This window comes from Triticum dicoccoides, chromosome 3A (assembly GCF_002162155.2).
Source record: "Triticum dicoccoides isolate Atlit2015 ecotype Zavitan chromosome 3A, WEW_v2.0, whole genome shotgun sequence".
Lineage (NCBI taxonomy): Eukaryota > Viridiplantae > Streptophyta > Magnoliopsida > Poales > Poaceae > Triticum > Triticum dicoccoides.
Window position 1 is genome coordinate 17,110,196 of NC_041384.1, and position 17,270 is coordinate 17,127,465.

At 45.2% G+C, this 17,270-nt stretch overlaps 2 pseudogenes; both read right to left on the reverse strand.

Moving 5' to 3' along the window:
• Positions 1-11,449, reverse strand: part of LOC119270988 — a 29,701-nt pseudogene extending 18,252 nt beyond the window's left edge.
• A 2,581-nt stretch (positions 11,450-14,030) lies between these two features.
• LOC119270989 lies at positions 14,031-15,764 on the reverse strand (annotated as a pseudogene).
• Between the last annotated feature and the right edge of the window lie 1,506 nt (positions 15,765-17,270).

Below are 17,270 nucleotides of genomic sequence, written 5' to 3' on the forward strand. Positions count from 1 at the left end.
CCCAGGGCCCCTGTCCTGCCTAACCCTAGAGCGGTTGACCACGAGATCTAGCCCTTTGACTTTCCACGGACAGGCTTTGAACAGTGGACCTCTCCACCCGGTTGTGTCAGGTCAGCTCAGAGGGACACCTGGGAGCAACATCCGGGCCAAACCGACAGCTACATCCCCTCCGTGTAGACCCGATGCGTCCGTTTTCCCCCTCCAGGTGCCGGCGGCGGCGCCGTCCGTTAGGGGGGCACGCCCCGGAGATGCGTGTCGCCTCTTTGAACATGCAACAACTGAAGGAAATATGCCCCAGAGGCAATAATAAATTATTATTTATTTCCTTATATCATGATAAATGTTTATTATTCATGCTAGAATTGTATTAACTGGAAACATAATACATGTGTGAATACATAGACAAACTTAGTGTCACTAGTATGCCTCTACTTGACTAGCTCGTTAATCAAAGATGGTTATGTTTCCTAACCATGAACAAAGAGTTGTTATTTGATTAACGGGATCACATCATTAGGTGAATGATCTGATTGACATGACCCATTCCATTAGCTTAGCACCCGATCGTTTAGTATGTTGCTATTGCTTTCTTCATGACTTATACATGTTCCTATGACTATGAGATTATGCAACTCCCGTTTACCAGAGGAACACTTTGTGTGCTACCAAACGTCACAACGTAAATGGGTGATTATAAAGGAGCTCTACAGGTGTCTCCAAAGGTAGATGTTGGGTTGGCGTATTTCGAGATTAGGATTTGTCACTTCGATTGTCAGAGAGGTATCTCTGGGCCCTCTCGGTAATGCACATCACATAAGCCTTGCAAGCATTGCAACTAATAAGTTGGTTGCGAGATGATGTATTACAGAACGAGTAAAGAGACTTGCCGGTAACGAGATTGAACTAGGTATTGGATACCGACGATCGAATCTCGGGCAAGTAACATACCGATGACAAAGGGAACAACGTATGTTGTTATGCGGTCTGACCGATAAAGATCTTCGTAGAATATGTAGGAGCCAATATGGGCATCCAGGTCCCGCTATTGGTTATTGACCGGAGATTTGTCTCAGTCATGTCTGCATTGTTCTCGAACCGTAGGGTCCGCACGCTTAACGTTACGATGGCAGTTATTATGAGTTTATGCATTTTGATGTACCGACGTTAGTTCGGAGTCCCGGATGTGATCACGGACATGACGAGGAGTCTCGAAATGGTCGAGACATAAAGATTGATATATTGGATGACTATATTCGGACACCGGAAAGGTTCCGAAGAAGTATCGGATAAAACCGGAGCACCGGGGGGTTACCGGAACCCCCCGGGGGGTTAATGGGCCTCATGGGCCTAATGTGGAGAAGAGGAAGGGGCTGCCAGGGCAGGCCGCGCGCCCCCTCTCCCCCTAGTCCGAGTTGGACAAGGAGGGAGGGGCGGCGCCCCCCCTTTCCTATTCTCCCTCCACCTCTCCTAGTTGGACAAGGAAGAGGGGAGGGGAGTCCTACTCCCACCGGGAGTAGGACTCCTCCTGCGCGCCACCATAGGGCCGGCCGCACCCCCCCCCCCTTGGATCCTTTATATACGGGGGCAGGGGGGCACCCTAGGACACACAAGTTGATCCACGTGATCGTTCCTTAGCCGTGTGCGGTGCCCCCTGCCACCATATTCTACCTCGATCATATCGTTGTAGTGCTTAGGCGAAGCCCTGCGTCGGTAGAACATCATCATCATCACCACGCCGTTGTGCTGACGGAACTCATCCCCGAAGCTTTGCTGGATCGGAGCCCGGGGAGCGTCATCGAGCTGTACGTGTGCTAAGAACTTGGAGGTGCCGGAGTAACGCTGCTTGGATCGGTCAGATCGGGAAGACGTACGACTATTTCCTCTATGTTGCATCAACGCTTCCGTTGCGGTCTACGAGGGTACGTATACAACACTCTCCCCTCTCGTTGTTATGCATCACCATGATCTTGCGTGTGCGTAGGAAATTTTTTGAAATTACTTCGTTCCTCAATAGTGGCATCCGAGCCTAGGTTTTATGGTTTGATGTTATATGCACGAGTAGAACACAAGTGAGTTGTGGGCGATATATGTCATACTGCCTACCAGCATGTCATACTTTGGTTCGGCGGTATTGTTGGACGAAGCGGCCGGGACCAACATTACGCGTACGCTTACGCGAGACCGGTTCTCCCGACGTGCTTTGCACAGAGGTGGCTTGCGGGTGACTGTTTGTCCAACTTTAGTTGAACCGAGTGTGGCTACGCCCAGTCCTTGCGAAGGTTAAAACGGCATCAACTTGACAAACTATCGTTGTGGTTTTGATGCGTAGGTGAGATTGGTTCTTGCTTAAGCCCGTAGCAGCCACGTAAAACTTGCAACAACAAAGTAGAGGATGTCTAACTTGTTTTTGCAGGGCATGTTGTGATGTGATATGGTCAAGACATGATGCTGAATTTTATTGTATGAGATGATCATGTTTTGTAACCGAGTTATCGGCAACTGGCAGGAGCCATATGGTTGTCGCTTTATTGTATGCAATGCAATCGCAATGTAATGCTTTACTTTATCACTAAGCGGTAGCGATAGTCGTGGAAGCATAAGATTGACGAGACGACAACGATGCTACGATGAAGATCAAGGTGTCGCGCCGGTGACGATGGTGATCATGACGGTGCTTCGGAGATGGAGATCACAGGCACAAGATGGCCATATCATATCACTTATATTGATTGCATGTGATGTTCATCTTTTATGCATCTTATCTTGCTTTGATTGGCGGTAGCATTATAAGATGATCTCTCACTAATTATCAAGAAGTGTTCTCCCTGAGTATGCACCGTTGCGAAAGTTCTTCGTGCTGAGACACCACATGATGATCGGGTGTGATAGGCTCTACGTTCAAATACAACTAGTGCAAAATAGTTGCACACGCGGAATACTCAGGTTATACTTGACGAGCCAAGCATATACAGATATGGCCTCGGAACACAGAGACCGAAAGGTCGAGCGTGAATCATATAGTAGATATGATCAACATAATGATGTTCACCAAAGAAACTACTCCATCTCGCGTGATGATCGGACATGGTTTAGTTGATTTGGATCACGTGATCACTTAGAGGATTAGAGGGATGTCTATCTAAGTGGGAGTTCTTAAATAATTTGATTAATTGAACTTAAATTTATCATGAACTTAGTACCTGATAGTATCTTGCTTGTTTATGTTTGATTGTAGATAGATGGCTCGTGCTGTTGTTCCGTTGAATTTTAATGCGTTCCTTGAGAAAGCAAAGTTGAAAGATGATGGTAGCAATTACACGGACTGGATCCGTAACTTGAGGATTATCCTCATTGCTGCACAGAAGAATTACGTCCTGGAAGCACCGCTGGGTGCCAGGCCTGCTGCTGGAGCAACACCAGATGTTATGAACGTCTGGCAGAGCAAAGCTGATGACTACTTGATAGTTCAGTGTGCCATGCTTTACGGCTTAGAATCGGGACTTCAACGACGTTTTGAACGTCATGGAGCATATGAGATGTTTGAGGAGTTGAAGTTAATATTTCAAGCAAATGCCCGGATTGAGAGATATGAAGTCTCCAATAAGTTCTATAGCTGCAAGATGGAGGAGAACAGTTCTGTCAGTGAGCATATACTCAAAATGTCTGGGTATAATAATCACTTGATTCAATTGGGAGTTAATCTTCCAGATGATTGCGTCATTGACAGAATTCTCCAATCACTGCCACCAAGCTACAAGAGCTTCGTGATGAACTATAATATGCAAGGGATGAATAAGACTATTCCCGAGCTCTTCGCAATGCTAAAAGCTGCGAAGGTAGAAATCAAGAAGGAGCATCAAGTGTTGATGGTCAACAAAACCACTAGTTTCAAGAAAAAGGGCAAAGGGAAGAAGAAGGAGAACTTCAAGAAGAACGGCAAACAAGTTGCTGCTCAAGAGAAGAAACCCAAGTCTGGACCTAAGCCTGAAACTGAGTGCTTCTACTGCAAGCAGACTGGTCACTGGAAGCGGAACTGCCCCAAGTATTTGGCGGATAAGAAGGATGGCAAGGTGAACAAAGGTATATGTGATATACATGTTATTGATGTGTACCTTACTAATGCTCGCAGTAGCACCTGGGTATTTGATACTGGTTCTGTTGCTAATATTTGCAACTCGAAACAGGGACTACAGATTAAGCGAAGATTGGCTAAGGACGAGGTGACGATGCGCGTGGGAAACGGTTCCAAAGTCGATGTGATCGCGGTCGGCACACTACCTCTACATCTACCTTCGGGATTAGTATTAGACCTAAATAATTGTTATTTGGTGCCAGCGTTGAGCATGAACATTATATCTGGATCTTGTTTAATGCGAGACGGTTATTCATTTAAATCAGAGAATAATGGTTGTTCTATTTATATGAGTAATATCTTTTATGGTCATGCACCCTTGAAGAGTGGTCTATTCTTATTGAATCTCGATAGTAGTGATACACATATTCATAATGTAGAAGCCAAAAGATGTAGAGTTGATAATGATAGTGCAACTTATTTGTGGCACTGCCGTTTAGGTCATATCGGTGTAAAGCGCATGAAGAAACTCCATACTGATGGACTTTTGGAACCACTTGATTATGAATCACTTGGTACTTGCGAACCGTGCCTCATGGGCAAGATGACTAAAACACCGTTCTCCGGTACTATGGAGAGAGCAACAGATTTATTAGAAATCATACATACAGATGTATGTGGTTCGATGAATGTTGAGGCTCGTGGCGGATAGCATTATTTTCTCACCTTCACAGATGACTTAAGCAGATATGGGTATATCTACTTAATGAAACATAAGTCTGAAACATTTGAAAAGTTCAAAGAATTTCAGAGTGAAGTTGAAAATCATCGTAACAAGAAAATAAAGTTCCTACGATCTGATCATGGAGGAGAATATTTGAGTTACGAGTTTGGTGTACATTTGAAAAATTGTGGAATAGTTTCGCAACTCACGCCACCCGGAACACCACAGCGTAATGGTGTGTCCGAACGTTGTAATCGCACTTTACTAGATATGGTGCGATATATGATGTCTCTTGCTGATTTACCGCTATCGTTTTGGGGATACGGTCTAGAGACGGCCGCATTCACGTTAAATAGGGCACCATCAAAATCCGTTGAGACGACACCTTATGAACTATGGTTTGGCAAGAAACCAAAGTTGTCGTTTCTGAAAGTTTGGGGCTGCGATGCTTATGTGAAAAGGCTTCAACCTGATAAGCTTGAACCCAAATCGGAGAAATGTGTCTTCATAGGATATCCAAAGGAAACTATTGGATACACCTTCTATCACAAATACGAAGGCAAGACTTTTGTTGCTAAATTCAGAAACTTTCTGGAGAAGGAGTTTCTCTCGAAAGAAGTGAGTGGGAGGAAAGTAGAACTTGACGAGGTAACTGTACCTGCTCCCTTATTGGAAAGTAGTACATCACAGAAAACTGTTTCAGTGACACCTACACCAGTTAGTAAGGAAGCTAATGATGATGATCATGAAACTTCAGATCAAGATACTACTGAACCTCGTAGATCAACCAGAGTGAGATCCGCGCCAGAGTGGTACGGTAATCCTGTTCTGGAAGTCATGCTACTAGATCATGATGAACCTACGAACTATGAAGAAGCGATGGTGAGCCCAGATTCCGCAAAATGGCTTGAAGCCATGAAATCTGAGATGGGATCCATGTATGAGAACAAAGTATGGACTTTGGTTGACTTGCCCGATGATCGACAAGCAATTGAGAATAAATGGATCTTCAAGAAGAAGACTGACGCTGACGGTAATATTACTGTCTACAAAGCTCGACTTGTCGCAAAAGGTTTTCGACAAGTTCAAGGGTTTGACTACGATGAGACCTTCTCACCCGTAGCGATGCTTAAGTCTGTCCGAATTATGTTAGCAATTGCCGCATTTTATGATTATGAAATTTGGCAGATGGATGTCAAAACTGCATTCCTGAATGGATTTCTGGAAGAAGAGTTGTATATGATGCAACCAGAAGGTTTTGTCGACCCAAAGGGAGCTAAAAAAGTGTGCAAGCTCCAGCGATCCATTTATGGACTGGTGCAAGCCTCTCGGAGTTGGAATAAACGTTTTGATAGTGTGATCAAAGCATTTTGTTTTATGCAGACTTTCGGAGAAGCCTGTATTTACAAGAAAGTGAGTGGGAGCTCTGTAGCATTTCTGATATTATATGTGGATGACATATTACTGATTGGAAATAATATAGAATTTCTGGATAGCATAAAGGGATACTTGAATAAGAGTTTTTCAATGAAAGACCTCGGTGAAGCTGCTTACATATTAGGCATTAAGATCTATAGAGATAGATCAAGACGCTTAATTGGACTTTCACAAAGCACATACCTTGACAAGATTTTGAAAAAGTTCAAAATGGATCAAGCAAAGAAAGGGTTCTTGCCTGTATTACAAGGTGTGAAGTTGAGTCAGACTCAATGCCCGACCACTGCAGAAGATAGAGAGAAAATGAAAGATGTTCCCTATGCTTCAGCCATAGGATCTATCATGTATGCAATGCTGTGTACCAGACCTGATGTGTGCCTTGCTATAAGTTTAGCAGGGAGGTACCAAAGTAATCCAGGAGTGGATCACTGGACAGCGGTCAAGAACATCCTGAAGTACCTGAAAAGGACTAAGGATATGTTTCTCGTATATGGAGGTGACAAAGAGCTCATCGTAAACGGTTACGTTGATGCAAGCTTTGACATTGATCCGGACGATTATAAATCGCAAACTGGATACGTGTTTACATTAAATGGTGGAGCTGTCAGTTGGTGCAGTTCTAAACAAAGCGTCGTAGCGGGATCTACATGTGAAGCTGAGTACATAGCTGCTTCGGAAGCAGCAAATGAAGGAGTCTGGATGAAGGAGTTCATATCCGATCTAGGTGTCATACCTAGTGCATCGGGTCCAATGAAAATATTTTGTGACAATACTGGTGCAATTGCCTTGGCAAAGGAATCCAGATTTCACAAGAGAACCAAGCACATCAAGAGACGCTTCAATTCCATCCGGGATCTAGTCCAGGTGGGAGACATAGAGATTTGCAAGATACATACGGATCTGAATGTTGCAGACCCGTTGACTAAGCCTCTTCCACGAGCAAAACATGATCAGCACCAAGACTCCATGGGTGTTAGAATCATTACTGTGTAATCTAGATTATTGACTCTAGTGCAAGTGGGAGACTGAAGGAAATATGCCCTAGAGGCAATAATAAAGTTATTATTTATTTCCTTATATCATGATAAATGTTTATTATTCATGCTTTTTTCACTTTAAATTGGTCCAAATACGCAGAATTTCTGACTTTTCGCGGAGGACTAGATCCAGTAACCGGTGGTCTCTGGCTGACCGATATTGCGCACCATCATTTAGCTATTGCTATTCTTTTCCTAATCGCAGGTCATATGTATAGGACATACAAGAAAAAGGATAACGGTAGCCCTCCCATTAACTACTTCATTTTCATTTATGAATTTCATAGTAATAGAAATCCATGTCCTACCGAGACAGAATTTAGAACTTGCTATCCTCTTGCCTAATAGGCAAAGATTGACCTCTATAGAAAGACTGATTCATTCGGATCGATATGAGGACCCAACTCCGTTGCATTGCCAGAATCCATGTTCCATATTTGAAGCGGGTTGACCTCTGTGCTTCTCTCATGGACGGTTAAACAACTTATTAGAAACGCAAGACAGCCAATATGAAATGCTCGAAAAACGGCCGCGCTTAAAGGATGCCCTCAGCGTCGAGGAAAACATAATACATGTGTGAATACATAGACAAACTTAGTGTCACTAGTATGCCTCTACTTGACTAGCTCGTTAATCAAAGATGGTTATGTTTCCTAACCATGAACAAAGAGTTGTTATTTGATTAACGGGATCACATCATTAGGTGAATGATCTGATTGACATGACCCATTCCATTAGCTTAGCACCCGATCGTTTAGTATGTTGCTATTGCTTTCTTCATGACTTATACATGTTCCTATGACTATGAGATTATGTAACTCCCGTTTACCGGAGGAACACTTTGTGTGCTACCAAACATCACAACGTAAATGGGTGATTATAAAGGAGCTCTACAGGTGTCTCCAAAGGTAGATGTTGGGTTGGCGTATTTCGAGATTAGGATTTGTCACTCCGATTGTCGGAGAGGTATCTCTAGGCCCTCTCGGTAATGCACATCACATAAGCCTTGCAAGCATTGCAACTAATAAGTTGGTTGCGAGATGATGTATTACAGAACGAGTAAAGAGACTTGCCGGTAACGAGATTGAACTAGGTATTGGATACCGACGATCGAATCTCGGGCAAGTAACATACCGATGACAAAGGGAACAACGTATGTTGTTATGCGGTCTGACCGATAAAGATCTTCGTAGAATATGTAGGAGCCAATATGGGCATCTAGGTCCCGCTATTGGTTATTGACCGGAGATTTGTCTCAGTCATGTCTGCATTGTTCTCGAACCGTAGGGTCCGCACGCTTAACGTTACGATGACAATTATTATGAGTTTATGCATTTTGATGTACCGAAGTTAGTTCGGAGTCCCGTATGTGTTCACGGACATGACGAGGAGTCTCGAAATGGTCGAGACATAAAGAGTGATATATTGGATGACTATATTCGGACACCGGAAGGGTTCCGGAGAAGTATCGGATAAAACCGGAGCACCGGGGGGTTACTGGAACCCCCCGGGGGGTTAATGGGCCTCATGGGCCTAATGTGGAGAAGAGGAAGGGGCTGCCAGGGCAGGCCGCGCGCCCCCTCTCCCCCCTTTCCTATTCTCCCTCCACCTCTCCTAGTTGGACAAGGAAGAGGGGAGGGGAGTCCTACTCCCGGTGGGAGTAGGACTCCTCCTGCGCGCCACTATAGGGCCGGCCGCACCCCCCCCCCTTGGATCCTTTATATACGGGGGCAGGGGGCACCCTAGGACACACAAGTTGATCCACGTGATCGTTCCTTAGCCGTGTGCGGTGCCCCCTGCCACCATATTCCACCTCGATCATATCGTTGTAGTGCTTAGGCGAAGCCCTGCGTCGGTAGAACATCATCATCGTCACCACGCCGTTGTGCTGACGGAACTCATCCCCGAAGCTTTGCTGGATCGGAGCCCGGGGAGCGTCATCGAGCTATACGTGTGCTAAGAACTCGGAGGTGCCGGAGTAACGGTGCTTGGATCGGTCGGATCGGGAAGACGTACGACTACTTCCTCTACGTTGTATCAACGCTTCCGTTGCGGTCTACGAGGGTACGTAGACAACACTCTCCCCTCTCGTTGCTATGCATCACCATGATTTTGCGTGTGCGTATGAAATTTTTTGAAATTACTGCGTTCCTCAACAACAACAACACCTCGCATGTATGAGGGTCCGGTACGATGCTCCGGTGGCATTGCTACCCCCCCCCCCAGGGCCCCCGTCCCGCCTAACCGTGGAGCGGTTGACCACGAGATCTAGCCTTTTGACTTCCCACGGACGGGCTTTGACCAGTGGACCTCTGCACCCAGTTGTGTCAGGTCGGCCCGTAGGGACACCCGGGAGCAACATCCGGGCCAAACCCACAGCTACATCCACCGTGTAGACCCGACGCGTCCGTTTTCCCCCTCCAGGTGCCGGCGCCGTCCATGAGGGGGGCACACCGCGGACGTGAGGGGGGTCACACTCTGGAGACGGGTGTCGGGCGTTTGCAACCGCCACAAAACTTTTGTCGGCATAGCTGTTTTTGATTTTAATAAAATATAATGATCTATATTCAAAAGAACATGATCGCACATTATTAACGTGCTCAAAAAAATACAAACTATATATATATATATATATTCATAATATATGAAAAAAATACAAACTACATATATATTCATATGTATGTTTATATTTAACATGCTACATGTTAGTTGATATAATAATACATAAAAAAGCTTAAAAAATATATATGCAAAAAAAAGTCTACCTATGCCGACAGCTATGCCGTCGGCATAGAGACGGCCAGGTTTTAGGCGGTGGGCGGCGTGCCACGGATCGCTGACGTGGCAGATATGCCGACGGCAGCTGTCGGCATATGTTTTTGGACGGTGCGGCCCGGATCGGTGACGTGGCGTGCGGACCTATGCCGACGGCCCCCCGCCTCGGCCGTCGGCATAGCTCTGACGACGTTAGCCACCCGTCAACAGCGGGGTGGCCGGGCCCACCACTATGCCGACGGCCCTTGTAAGCCGACGGCAGCTGTCGGCGTACTTGCAGATAGGCCGACGGCCGTTCTATGCCGACGGGTGCCGTCGGCTTAGCTCCGTCTAACCCGACGGCCTGGATACGCCGACGGCTAGGACCAGGCTGTCGGCATATCTCCGAGGAACCCGACGGTGGCCGTCGGCATTGTTTTGGCCGTCAGTGTAGCACCCTGTTCCGGTAGTGAATGGTCAAGGAGGGCATCTGTTGCCCCTGCAAAGCTGCAGCTGGACCCCGGGCAGAAACATGGAGTGTTCGGGCATGCCTTTTCGTGTTCATCTTTCTAGTAGTAAGTGAGCTTCTCAGTGCATCCATATTTGGCATTGGAGCAAGGGACCGCGACTGATTCCATGAGACGCTCCATCCCTAAACAGCGCTGGAAGGTAGTTTCAGCGGAGCATAAGTGACACTTGTTGCGCACGAGCTTCGGACGGCAAGAGGAGCATATGAAATGCCCCACAGAACACTGGGACAAACAGGAAGGAGCATAAGTGAGAGAAACTTTTTTAACGGAAATAAGTGTTGAATGAAGTACTACAATAGCAACATGATAAGTCAAGTACCACATAAAATTATGCAACTATTCATGTAGGGGCTCGTGTTGGTCCATGCGACATGCTAGTCTGTAAGTCTGAACTTGTGAAGTTTTAGTGTGATCGATATACAACTCCAAAGGGGAGCAGACCAAACATAATGCTATTAGAGATGTAATATATCATCTGCCCCTGACCCATAATTCCATATATAGCCTACTAGGGAACAGCTGCGGACTAGAAATCGGTGTGCATAACTGCTAACAGTTTCAGTCTCGATCAAACTCTTAGTGTCCTAATTAATTCTCTACGAAAACGAGATCTCAGCGACTCCATTCTGTGCTTTCACAATAAACTGTTTTTAGCAACAAGTAGCCTTCTATCCAATGGTTATTTAATCATAATTTTCTGTTTCATCTGAACTTTGAGAGACAGATAACTAAATATATGCACATGTATGTACCGATATATGGGAGGTCGGAGGGGATGAAAGCAGACGGGGCAGTCGAGGGCGTCCATCCCCATGCTGACATTCTGCCTCTTGCCGCTGCTCTCCCCCTCAGCTGGGGCTCCTACTCGTCTCTTGCTAGAGGCACCAGCATCCATCGCCACCAAAACTCGCTTCTCCTCTCACTGACATATATAGGCAGAATGTGGGCGTGGAAGCTGGAGAGACGAGAGCCCATCCGTATTCCGAGATGATAATTAGGCAATGGTACCGAGGAGGAAACTGGTTCGCTTTCACATGGAGAGAAAACCAGGTTGAGGTCCTCCTTGTTGACTGTGCCCTTGACCGCCCATTGCTAGCATACATGTACTCCAAGGGCGTGCAATCAGGTACTTTTTTTTAGGAAACTTTTAATCTACCCAAATGATAAATGCCACATGATGTGGCACGAAGCACGAAACACTCCGGCATGACGTTTTTTTACAACTAAAGTTCCATTCGAAAAGAAAAAAACAAAAAAAAAAAACCTGAAACTTGTCATCCAAAAAGAAAGTTACCAACTAAAAGTTCCTACGTTCGCATAAATAGGTTCGATCAGATAGTGCTCTTGCCATCAAAAACATTTGAAATTGTCATATGTTCATGCCACACATGTGGCACTTATCAAGGTCCTTAATCTATTCATCAAACATCAAGGTATTATAAAGAACACCAAAAGTAACAAAAAATATATTTAGGTCCGTAGACCATCTAACGAGGACTACAAGCACTAGAGCAAGTCAAACGTGTGCCACCATCATCACCCCTCCCTCACTAGAACATAACAAACCTTATTGTAGTTAGGGGTGGAAACGGATCATATGCGAATCAGATAGTGCTCTTGCCACTTCCGTTTTCATATTTTCAAAATGAATACAAATGTTATCAGATACGGATGTGGCTCGGATGTTATTCGAATACAGATACATATCGGATGTTATTTTCAAATACAGATACATATTGGATGTTTTCCTGATTCGAAACGGATACAAATAATAGCGGCATATTGCTTAAGTAAATTAGTCGATAGCTATGTGACATGAAATAATCAACTTGTGACATATAATAAGCCAATGATAAATAGGTTTAAGAATAAATATTATAGGAATGAATAATAATTTCTAAGTTTAATCATACAAAGAGTAACATTTGACCACTTACTTAGCTTTTGTGTTGGATAATTGCGATATTGGGGCTAGAATTTTCAAAGTTACCTGCCATAATCTTATTCGGATACGGATAGATCCACTTCCATATCCATATTTGTGTCAAAATTTCATACCATTTTTTATTTGTTAAATAATTTCGGATACAGATAATTCCATTTCCATTTTGATTCGGATACGGATGTTTCGGATACGAATGGGCATTTTTTCAAATATGACTATCAAATATTTTGGATTATCCGCTACCACTTTCCACCCCTAATTATAGTAGACAATCAACAAATCGTTGTGCTAAGGCCCCATGTTCCACTGATGATGAGAAGCGCAGATCGGAAGGGTCCAACATGTAAACACACGAACAAAGATGAACGAATATCGTATCCATTCAGATACACTGAAGTAAAATACCGAACGAATCCTGCAAGATCCGCTAGAGACACACCTCCACGCGCCCTTCGATGATGCGAGATGCACCGCCGGGACGGGAGCTAGGCGGGGAGAACCTTATTCCACCCTTCAAGGAGTTGCCGCCGCCTCGCCTTTCTGTGTAGGATACAAACCCTAAGCAAACTAGAGAAACACCTAAAAAGGAAGTATGAGTCCTACAGCCAGCAAGAGTCGAGACCCACCGCGCCTCCATGGCCCTATGGCCAAAGGAGAGGAGGCAGATCGGCTGGAGGCAGGAAAACCCTAAACGCGCTTACAATTTTCATCTTTAAACGCTAAGGAACAAAAAATATGACCTTGTATCCAAGTAACAAAATTTGAAAATAAGCAAGTAAAATATTTCTTATGAACATTGTAACATATTTTACTTGTTTCAAAGTTTAAAAGGTACTCCCTCCAATCCAAAATAAGTGTTGCAGTTTTGAACTAAGGTTAGTTCAACCTTAGTTCAAAACTGCGACACTTAATACGGATCCGAGGTTAAGGATGAAACAGTGACCCACTATTATGCTTTACCTTGCAATATACGTATGTATAGCTTGGTCTTTGCATGTAAAAATGCACTAAACTTTTAAATTTATGTTCACATGAGCAGTTTGGCCAATGACAGAAACTTCAAAGCATCATACCGAAAATGGCTTCCGCCCCGCTTTATAAATAAAGCCATGACCATTACAGATGAAGGATACAAACTCACCAATAGCTACAACAAGAACCAAAAACAGGGACTAAGCTAAGCCAAACTAAGCACAAAACTAAGGAAGCTAGCTAGTTCCTGGCAATAAGCCGAAGTCTTCTCGGACCGCCTCAACATGCCTTGCCAATCAGGCCACCACTCAAAGGCACAAAACACACAACAAGCCAGGTGAACAAGAAACCCTCCGTTTGACGGAGGAAGGGCCAATAAACGACGCCTCCAAGGAGGGGATCGGCGTCGCAGACGTCGTCGCCGCCGCCTTCAGAGCATCATACAACAGAGGTTTCATCATTCAGCAAAACAAAATGCTCATTTAGAAATCCACATGCATTTTCAACATGATTTCACAATTTCCACAACGTCAAACATCTGGTCCAGCAACTCCCGAACCAGAAAAACGTTACTTCTTGTTTCAAAAAGAAAAAACGTTACTTCTCTCCCTACAAACTCACGTATTGAAGCATGAACTGACGTACTACAACAGAATGCACTTCATCAGAACTACTACGATGCTAGAAGAGTCTGAGGTCATAAAGCCTCTTAACAACATATATATGTATGTCCTGAAACCCAAACAGTGAAAGCCGCGGAGAACGAGAAGTCCGCACTGAACCTTGCGCCTTCATGCACCGTGTACTGGCTTCAGACATATGGGCAGACGCAGCTTTTCTTTAGGATCTTCAATGGACATTGTACTGTAAGCAAGACACCCTTTCCATCATCATCAGCTACGTCGTCCGTGGGCAGGATTATGTACCTCTTTGGTAACCCACCAGAGAGTGACGAGCTTGCTACCTTGTAAATTGAACTCTGATAATACTCGGTCATTGAGCAATGGTAGGACATTTGACATTTGAACTTGGAGTCTGTAGCTTTAGGTCGGACGCCGTCAGGTTGGACGCAGACGAGGGAGATGCCATGCCCAAATGGCTCCACCACAACATTGAGTAACAAAATCCTGCTTGTCTTTGGTACAGAGAACGTGCAAGCCTGGGTGTACGTGGAACTCAAGCTCCCTGGAGTATCTGATGGTCGTATGCGGCCGCTTGTGCACGGAGGTGAAATGGTCAAGAAGGGCGGCCGTTGGCCCCGCAAAGCCACAGTTCAACTCCGGGCAGAAGCATGGGGCGTTTGGGCATTCCTTCTCGTGTCCTTCTTTCTGGTAGTAGGTGAGCTTCTCTGAGCATCCATATTTCGCATTGGAGCAAAGAACCATGACTGATTCCATGAGACGTTCCATCCCTAAACAGCGCTTGAAGGTAGTTTCAGCAGAGCATAGGTGACAATTGTTGTGCATGAGCTTGGGACGGCAAGACGAGCATATGAAATGCCCCACAGAACATTGTGGAACAAACAGGAAGGATTAACCAGGTCCTCGTGTTAGAATAACTTTTAACAGGAATAGAAGTTGAAGTACTGCACAGCAACATGACAAGTTACTACCACACAAAAATTATGTGAACACAATGCTATTAGAAAGGCACTATATCATCCACCCCTGATCCATACCCTAGCTAGGGAACAACTGTCGACTAGAAAACGGTGCACATTGTTGCTGACAGTTTCAGTCTCGATCAAACTACCGGTGTCCTAAGTCTGTACACACACAAAAAAAAAGCGACCATAGCCCATAGCTACTCCCTTCCATGCTGTCACAAGAAACTGTTTCTTAGCAAGTAAGCATTATATCCAACTACAGATAATCAATTTTCCTTTCAAATTTTATCTGAGATTCAGGCTCTACCAGAGACAGGTAAAAATATATGCACATGTATGTACCTGATATATGGGAGGCCTGAGAGGATGAAAGCAGACGGGGCAGTCGAGGGCATCCATCCTCTTGCCGCTGCTCTCCCCCTCTCCCCGGGCTTCTACTCGTCTCTTGCTCGAGGTACCACTACCACCATCCATCGCGAAAACATAAAATAGAACACCTGCACCCAGGCCCTCCCTATCTAGCCATCCATTCTGCGCATCGCGATTCGTGCAAATACATTTCTCTTTTTTGTTTCTCTCGCATAAAACATGTTTTGAAGTTCAAACCTTTGCAGCGTAGCCGAGTTTTCTATATAGAATCTAGGATAAATCTTTCAGATTTTTTTGTCAAATATAAATATACAAATTATGATTTTCTAGATTAAAAATTTATATTTTGTATATTTATGTTTGACAAAAAATTCTGAAAGATTTATCCTAAATTCTAGATAGAAAGCTTTGCCATGATGCAAAGATTTGAACTTCAAGACATGTTCTATGTGAGAGAAACAAAAAAGAGAAAATTTCATATACAAAGTTAGTTGTGTTGCACAGATCTTAAAGCAATATTGTACAGGCAGGATAGCAGGGCCCGGGTGCAGATGTTCTAAAAATCCACACTCCCATCCATCGCCACCAAAACTCAAGTTACCGGTACTACCTTGCTTGATATTCCAATTGCATGCGCAACAGAGCTCCACGCCTATCGATCAATCACAGCGTCACCAATCCATTCCCCTGTTTCACGGCGCATACTGATAATAAGAGTCACTGACTGAAGTGACAATGGCTTCATGTGTTCCTCCTAAACAACAATACAGAGAGCGTGCAATTCACACACAGGGTGAAATCTGTTCAGTGCGTCTACCAGTTTTCTTGATCAATTCAGCAGAGAGCAGAGGACGATGCATATAGCAAGCAGTAAAAGGGGAGAGATTTATTTCTTCCCGTGGGATGGAATTGAAATGTAGCGGTACCTGAGATGCTTGTCGTCGTCCGACCCGACCCGAGGTTTACCCGCTACTGGAACTAGTCGCCATGGCCGGCCTCGGGGTCGTGGTCTCCTGGTGGCGGCGCCATCGGCGGTGAGGTGGGCGCCCCGCCGGCGACACTCTCTCCGGAGGGGAAGAAGGGATGGGGAAGGCCGCTGCTCCCTCGCCGACTGGGCGCTAGCGCGCTCTGATCTGAGCCCGAGGAGAGCAGGGGAGAGAGGCGAGAGATGGAGTGGGAGGAGGAGGCGACGGCGACGGCGAGACGACGGCGGCGGAAGAGTGGGGCGACGGACTGACGGAGGTGCGGTGTCAGAGGAATGGTGGGCTGGGCCAGCGGGCTTTACACAACCTTTGCTTCATTTTCATGGGTATGGGCTGGGTCAGGACCGCTCAAAATCTCAAAAGAAAACGAACCACTAAAAACAATTTACGACCATGAAGAACCCATAAAAAAATACCTACCACCATTGAGAGGTTAGTCGGCCTAGCAAGAAACCCTAGCCGTCGTCACACCAATCATCCATGCTGGCCTGCCCCAACCCTTTGATCGTCACCTCGGTGCCCGTCCGTCGCATGGTGATATCCTCTTGGTTATGTTTTGGTGTCACAGCAAGATCGTGAATAGAAGTCACCTAGTTTCAATTTCGTCTCTATGGCGGTCAGTGTGGCGTTTGGGAGTTTCTGTCCCCCACCGTTTTCGCGGACAATGAATTGGTTACTTGTATTGTCCATGGGTGTTGTTTCACGGGCATCGCCGGGGACAATATCATCCTCTTCAAGAGCCTCTTCTTTGAAACTGAAGGCTCAGATATGTCAACTACAGATGGACAAATAGGTAAAATGTTAAGTTCTTTGGAAATGCAACTATAGTTCTTTTTTTGGT